Here is a 7,742-nt window from a genome sequence, read left to right on the forward strand (position 1 = left end):
ACTCTTCCCAAAGTCAATAAGGGAAATCAGAAATTACATATATATATATATATATATATATATATATATATATATATATATATATATATATATATATATATATATATATATATATATATATGTAATGTGTGTGTGTATGTGTGTGTGTTTGTATGTATGTATATGTATATATTCATTTTCTCATATTTATAAAATTTTTATTATTATAATCTGCATGGATACTAAATGTAAATCCTCACCAAAATATAAGACAAAACAGGCTTGTTTTGAGAACAACTTTGAGCAAATAAGTCAGTTTGACTATTATAAATACTGAAATTAACTATAAAGGACATATGAAGAAAGACCCTATCTGCATTCAGAAAATGAACTAAGTAAAAGTATATATAACAATTTTACATATATAAAACTATTTTTGTCAATTGGTAGCTATCTCTCTGTTTGGGGGAAGGGAAGAAAAGAAAAGGGAAAAAGAAATCTACATTAGAAAGTTCTATATAATAGATTTGTAGTTTCATGTATAATCATCTTTTAATATATTGCTATGGAAATGCTTGTTTTATTCCATTAATTAAAAATAAAATTATTTTTTAAAAAAGAACAGGCTGTGGGGCAGCTAGGTGGTGCAGTGGATAAAGCACTGGCCCTAGATTCAGGAGGACCTGAGTTCAAATCCAGCCTCAAACACTTGACACTTACTAGCTGCGTGACCCTGGGCAAGTCACTTAACCCTCATTATCCCACCAAAAAAGAAACAAAGAAAGGAAGGAAGGAAGAAAGGAAGGAAGAAAGAAAGAGAACAGGCTGGTTTTCCTGAAAAATTTTCTTTGTGGTCATATCTTTGTAATCTTACACTTAACTAAAAAGTATAAAGAATATAAGATTCTGCTTAGTTTGTTGTTGTTGACTACTATAAAAAGGCACTAGATTTGGGGCAGCTAGATGGCACAGTGGATAGAGCACCAGCCCTGGAGTCAGGAGGACCTGAGTTCAAATCCCACCTCAGACACTTAACACTTACTGGCTGTGTGACCCTGGGCAAGTCACTTAATCCTAATTGCCACACACACACACACAAAGGCACTAGATTTGATAGAGAAAAATGCAGTCTTTTTTCTTTTTTCCTTTTTTTGCAAAATGCAGTATTAAAAGTTATCCTCCAAAATAATAAATGTTGGAGAAGACTTGGGAAAATTGGAACATTAATGCATTGTTGGTGGAGTTGTAAACTGATCCACCCATTCAGGAGAACAGTTTGGTACTATACCCAAAGGGCTATAAAACCATGATTACCCTTTGATCCAGCAATATCACTACTGGATCTGTATACCACAGAGATCATTAAAAGCGGAAAAGACCTACATTTACAAAAATACTTATAGCATCTCTTTTCATGATGGCAAAGAAATGGAAATTGAAGGAATGCCCATCAATTGGGGGAATGGCTGAACAATTTGTAATATATGAATATAATAGAACATGATTGTACTTAAGAAATGATGAGCAGGTGAATATCAGAAAAACCTGGAAAGACTTACAATTTGCTGAGTGAAATGAGAAGAACCAGAACACTGTGTACAGTAATAGCAAAATTGTACAATGATTAACTATGATAGACATAGCTCTTCTCAGCAATACAATGACCCAAGACAATTCCAAAAGACTCATGATGAAAAATGCTATTCACATTTAGAGAAAGAACCATGGAGTCTAAATGCCGATCAAAGCATACTATTTTCACTTTTTTTTGTTTTTTTTTTCCTTTCTAGTGGTATTTTTTGTTTTGTTCTAATTCTTCTTTCACAATATGTAATGTGGAAATATGTTTAACATGATTTCATATGTATAACCTATAACAAGGGCTGGTACTTTATCCACTGTGCTACCTAGCTGCAACCCCCCACCCCCACCATGAGGATATCTAATACAGGATTCAAGCTTTTCTTAAGTACTTACAATGGAACAGACACTGTTGCTTTTTTAAAAAATGAGATTTGAGCATTTTTGTATACAACAGGGAAGGAAATAGTAGATAAAATGATTCAAATGAAAGAGAAAACCTATATAGATAAGATCTTCTAGACAATCCACAGGTCATATATGGATGACATTGTGCTCATTACATCAAATTCCAGAACACTACAAGGTTTCCTCAAGGAGAGTCATGATTACTCAAAGTAGATTGGGTGAACAATTCATAAAAGAAATACTCAATTACGAAAAACACTTGTTACCCAGATTATGACTTACAATCAAATGGTATATCCTCTGAGTTGGTACATTAGCACATATATCTGAAACAAGCAATATATAATGAGCTGAATTCCAAATTAAATAAGAAAAGGGAATAGCATGAGATCACATCTGGGAAATTTTGCAGTTCTTTTAACACCAAGCTGCTCACTAGCATAAAATATTCATCTGTTTAATATAAATGCCCTTCCAGCAACACTGTACAGTTGCAAATCCGGGAATGCCCCAATCTTCAAAAAAATCAAAGTAAGTAAATTATTCAAAGGGCAACAGAAAGGCATGTGGTAGGTACAAGTGGGATGAATCATATTTCCAGTGATAATCTATGTGCAAGAATTATAGCAATATAATTCTGTAAATGTAAGAGCAGAAAAAGAGGAAAGTTCTAATGTAGTAAGAGTGGCATAAGCAGAGGGCAGTCCGAGTAATGAAGCAGTGCCTATAAAATATAAAGAGGACTTAGAGAAAGATCTATACCATATCAACCCTTCTATGGTAAAAGATTCTTGGGAAAATCAGGACAAGAATCACACAGAATGAGAAGGTAACAAGAGATCATGATATACATCAATGGAGAGACTATTCCCATCAATAATATCAGATCTGTTGAACACTTAAGGGACACACATTTCATCAGGAATTGAGATCAAACTCCTTTATCAGCTGAAATATTTATCTTCTTCCTCTTTTTAAAAATAGGACAATACTGTCCCATCTCAAGTCCTGGGACATCTCTCCCATTCTCCAGGATTTGTCAGAGATCAAAGGAAGTAGTTCAGTAATCAAGATTGTTTAGCATTATAGAATGTAATTCATGAAGGCCACTTGACTTGAATTCCTTTAGCATAGCTTCATATTATTCTGGCATCTTCTCACTTACCTTGGGTTTCAACTCCCAGTTAAGCAAGTTCACTTATTCTCCCTAGTCTGAAAATCATTCTCCTTTGAAAACAAGATAGGAGTTGAGTACTTCTGTCTTCTCTCTGTCATCTATGAAGTTCTTATCCATAGTAAGAAGTGATACTACTTATCACTTCTTAGATGTTCCTATTCCCCCACTGTAGCTAAAAAGGCATTTTTAATTGCCCTTAATATTTATCACAAGCACAGTTCATTACAAGCTTTAGCATTCCTGACAATTTTCTTACAGAACTTTGTCATTTGAAAGAGGTCATTACTCCTCAGTTAGGTGCCCCTGTTTCTCCACTCTGGTATAGGTCCTTTCAAAATGTGATTCCAAAAAGGAACTCCTTGTTCAGCCACATCAATATTATTAAGTACCCTTTTATTCTTTATGCAAATCAATTGTGGTCCTATGAGCAGAAGTTTATCCTTGAAAATATCTCCCTTGAGTTAATTGCCAAGTCACAGGGCAGGAGAGCCTGTGGAATGCTTTGAAATCTGCTAGAGTCCCCCTTTTTTCATGACTAGTTTGCAGTGTCCTTATCTTTCATGACTAATGACTCCTACAGATACTAAACAACACAGGAAGACAGACATCTCCCCATTAAGTCCATTTTCCTTATCAGTGTTTTTTAAGGATGGTCCAGGAGCACTTGGGTGTCTCTAAGACCATTTCAGTAAGCCTGAAAAGGCAAAACTATTCCCATAATAATGTTTTCATTTCTAAGATGGTAACTTGTCAATTTGACTTCTATAGCATCTTTTGCATCTATTCCCCTCTCTCTCTTAGACCATAGCTGTTGTAATTCAGGCCCTAATTGCCTTTTTCCCCCCAATGAACTACTATATAGGCTTCTAGTTGGTCTTCCCAGTTTTATGTGGATAGATATCATCTACATAAACAAAAACTCTTTGGGGTCCTCAATAATTCTTAAGAATGTGAAAGGGCCCTGAGACCGAACAGTTTGAGAACCAATGCTCTTTCTTTACAGGCAAATAAGATTGTAAAGATAAGTAAAGAACACAGATAAGTAAAAACAAAATAGAAATAGAAAGCAATGTCATGGGGTGAGGCTGAGAGAATTAGGAAAGACCTCATATAGGAGACTGAAGTTGAGCTAAGCCATGAAGGGAGATAAAAATTTCCAAAACACAGAGGTAAGCATTGGAAAGGCATTCCAAATATGGGAGAAGTCTGGGCAAAGGCAGAGAAACAGGAAACACGCTGTCATGTCCAGAGCTCAAATGGTCCAGTTTGGCTAAATCACAGAGTACATGAGATTGACTGATCTATAATAAGTCGGAAAATATAGAATATAGCCAGATTGTAACCCCTAGACTTACAAGTAAAAAAGAAGAGTGCATTTTACCCCAAAGCAAATAAAGAGCCCTAAGAATGTCAAATAATGAACTACGGAAGCTGGTACAAGGAGACCAACTAAGAGGCCATTACAATAGCTCAGAAAAAAAAAGTTGTTTAGAATCTGAATCAGAGTGGCTGTGGTTTGAATAGAGAGAAGAGAACAGAGATGGGAGCCATAGTGGAAGTAGAATCAACAAAGCTTGACAATTGACATAGCAGAGCAGGAGTGAGGATAGAGAGAGGGAGAATGATAGTCTAGGATGATTCTGAAATTGATTTCATTCCTCTTCTTAGAAATGTAGAGTGGCTCTCACAGTCTCTAAGATAAAATCTAAATTTCTCAGCTTGATAATCCATGTTTTAGATCTATATGGATTAAATGAGATAATATTTGCAAAGTGCTTAGCACAGTGCCTGGCACATAGTATATTCACTTAATAAATGTTGGTTCCATCCTCCTCTTTGCGACCACAACTCTTTCTATTTCATTTTTTTTGTACTAGATCTGTGATTTTTAAAAATAGGGAACCAATGCAGATTGGTAGCACTCTTCAAATTCTAACGTTAGAGAGTTACCTAGAACACTGAGAGTTCAAGTGAAATACTTAGGGTCAAACAGTATGTATCAGATGCAAGACTTGAACTCAGGTCTTCATACCTCTAGGGAAAATCTCTTTATACCACTCTACCTTATTTCCTATTACTCTCCAGCATGAACCTACTATTATAAACAGATTAGTCCTCTCACTGTACCTGGGATACACTCTGCTTGATCCTGACATTAAGCTTTTGCATCTACTGTTTCTTAGTCTCAAATGTCCCCTAACTCTTGCCCCTCATAGCCATCTATGAAAATCTACCTGGCCTTTAATTGAACTCTTACCACTTCTATAAAATCTTCTCCAGTTTTTCTAGCTTTCATAAACCTCATCTTTCTCTAACTGCTATAGTACTTACTTGCCTTACTCTGCATTTGCCATTAACTGAAAGACCTTACAATGTTGCATACTACTATATATCTTCTTCTTAACCAGACTATAAACTAGAAGGTAAGAAGCCATTTGTCTCCTTTCATGGTCTCACTCATGATTGGGTGCATTATAAGAGCTCAATAATGACTTAAAGAATCCCTTACTCTAAACAGTAAATAAATAGCTTTGAAGGTTAAAAAATAAATAAATAAATTTGCCTTCCTCCAAAGGTTCAGGATGATGGTGAGGTTTAACACTCCTAGCCTGCCCTTAACCGGAGGGCAAATGTTTTTCTGGATACCACCTGCTAGAGAGAAACCCATCGACTTCTCCCGACATTTATAATCCATCGTTCTAAATCCTTGTCTGAACTACATTGCAGTATGCTTAACTACCTTAAGAGTGTGTGTAAATATGCATATGTAAAAGCAGACAATTTAATTAGCAAACAAGAGTTCTTCATGTCTGAGAAACAATGGTACAAAAGGCAGAGAAGTGATAAGCAACTAAGAGGACCTCATTGCATTGCTCCTGATTAAGTGTGTCTGTGTAGTGGCTTATTTAACAGAGAATGGGGAGTCCTCTTCTCCTACTTCCATTCTCCTCTAAAGTGTTCTATGAAATGGGTTTGGAAAAGACTCATAGCCAGGTTCCTGACCTGTTGTCTCTCATCCTCGATATTGATACCCTGAGCTCCCACATTCTGGTCATGAAATATGCATTTTTGAAAAAGATTTTGCTTCTTTTATTAGAGGCCCATGTGGGTCCCCAGGTAAGTTCTTATATACAACAACCATTACTGGGCCGGATCAAACACACCATTCTAAATAATTCTGAATAATTTTCTTTGTTTACCATTATCTCCTTAGCAAGAGTTAATGACTTGTTCTTCAGGTGAGAAGGGATTGTCTCTGATCCACTGTTTTCATGGAGCTGTTTGTCCTATAGTGGGGGTGGTTTATGCTGAGTCACAGGCACACTCACCTGCTCATTCACATGTCAACAATACAAGTATTTTCAAGACAGCTGGATGAAGTCAGGCCACAGTCTTTGCCCTTAGAATAGAGCAAAGCTAATTACTTCCACAAGAAAGAACCCTGATTTTATTAGCACCTCATTCAAGGCACCTGACATTGGAGCTGAGGCAGTACATCCTTATCTATGTGTATTTATATCCATTTTTCACACTAATGGCAGCAGAAAAGTCTGAAGCCTAGGTGAAACAGATAGCCAATGCAACAAGCATTTTGTTGCTCTCCTTAACAGGCACAAGAATTCCCAGAATGCACAGTACCAGATGTCTTGGAGAGAAACTCTGGGAGGCTGTGTATGTGGGTGACTGAAGTTAGTTCACAGTGAGTTCTGGAAAGAAACTGGCAGAAGGTGGAAAGGAAGCACAGGGTTTAAGAAAAGGAGACATGTTCTCTCTCCTGAGAGATATGCCAAGTAGCATCAGCATCCCAAAATCCTTTTCTCCTTAGCACGTGTATCCAGAAAGTCTATGAAAAATGCTGGTTGTGGAGGTGCTGCTTCGGTTGATGTGATCTGTGATCAGAATCCAAGTTAAGGGAAATAGCCCCTCTCTGAGACTTCCTGAAGGTTCTGGGCAAAGGTTAAGGCATTGGTTCATTGTCCTTTCTGTCACTTAAACAGAAAGTCTCTTCTTACTACCTGCAACCAAAAAAATCACTTACCACCATATTTCTACTCTGATGATCAGTTCCTCCCTCAGGGAATGTTTTATTCATTCATCCCTTTCTGTTCTAATTCATCCTCCCTAATATATAAAACTAATTTAACATCCTAGTTTAGGCTATGTGATTATTCAAGGAGCAGGAGGAGGGGAGAGCAGGAGGACAGCGGGGAGGTAGTGAACATCTGCAATAAAACCAATAGAGGCATGCATTGCTCAGCTTGAAAACCAGACTCAGGAAGGAATGTAGCAATCAAGCAATGGGTTTCCTCTGAAAGATCCAACCCTGCAGTACTGAATGTGACCACTTTTTAAACTGGCTTTCAGTAGAACAAATAAAGATTAAATATGGTGACATAATCTGAACCTGAAGTCCCCTAGACTTATTATTCTCCAATGAATCCAATAGCCAAAGAAAAGAAAGGCTTATGTTCAAGTTCCTCTGGTCCCATCCTTTCTTTTTCTTTTTTTTTTCAGGGCAATGAGGGTGAAGTGACTTACCCAAGGTCACACAGCTAGTAAGTGTCAAGTGTCTGAGGCTGGATTTGAACTTAGGTCA

This window comes from Dromiciops gliroides, chromosome 2, assembly GCF_019393635.1.
Source record: "Dromiciops gliroides isolate mDroGli1 chromosome 2, mDroGli1.pri, whole genome shotgun sequence".
In the NCBI taxonomy this organism is placed as follows: Eukaryota; Metazoa; Chordata; class Mammalia; order Microbiotheria; family Microbiotheriidae; genus Dromiciops; species Dromiciops gliroides.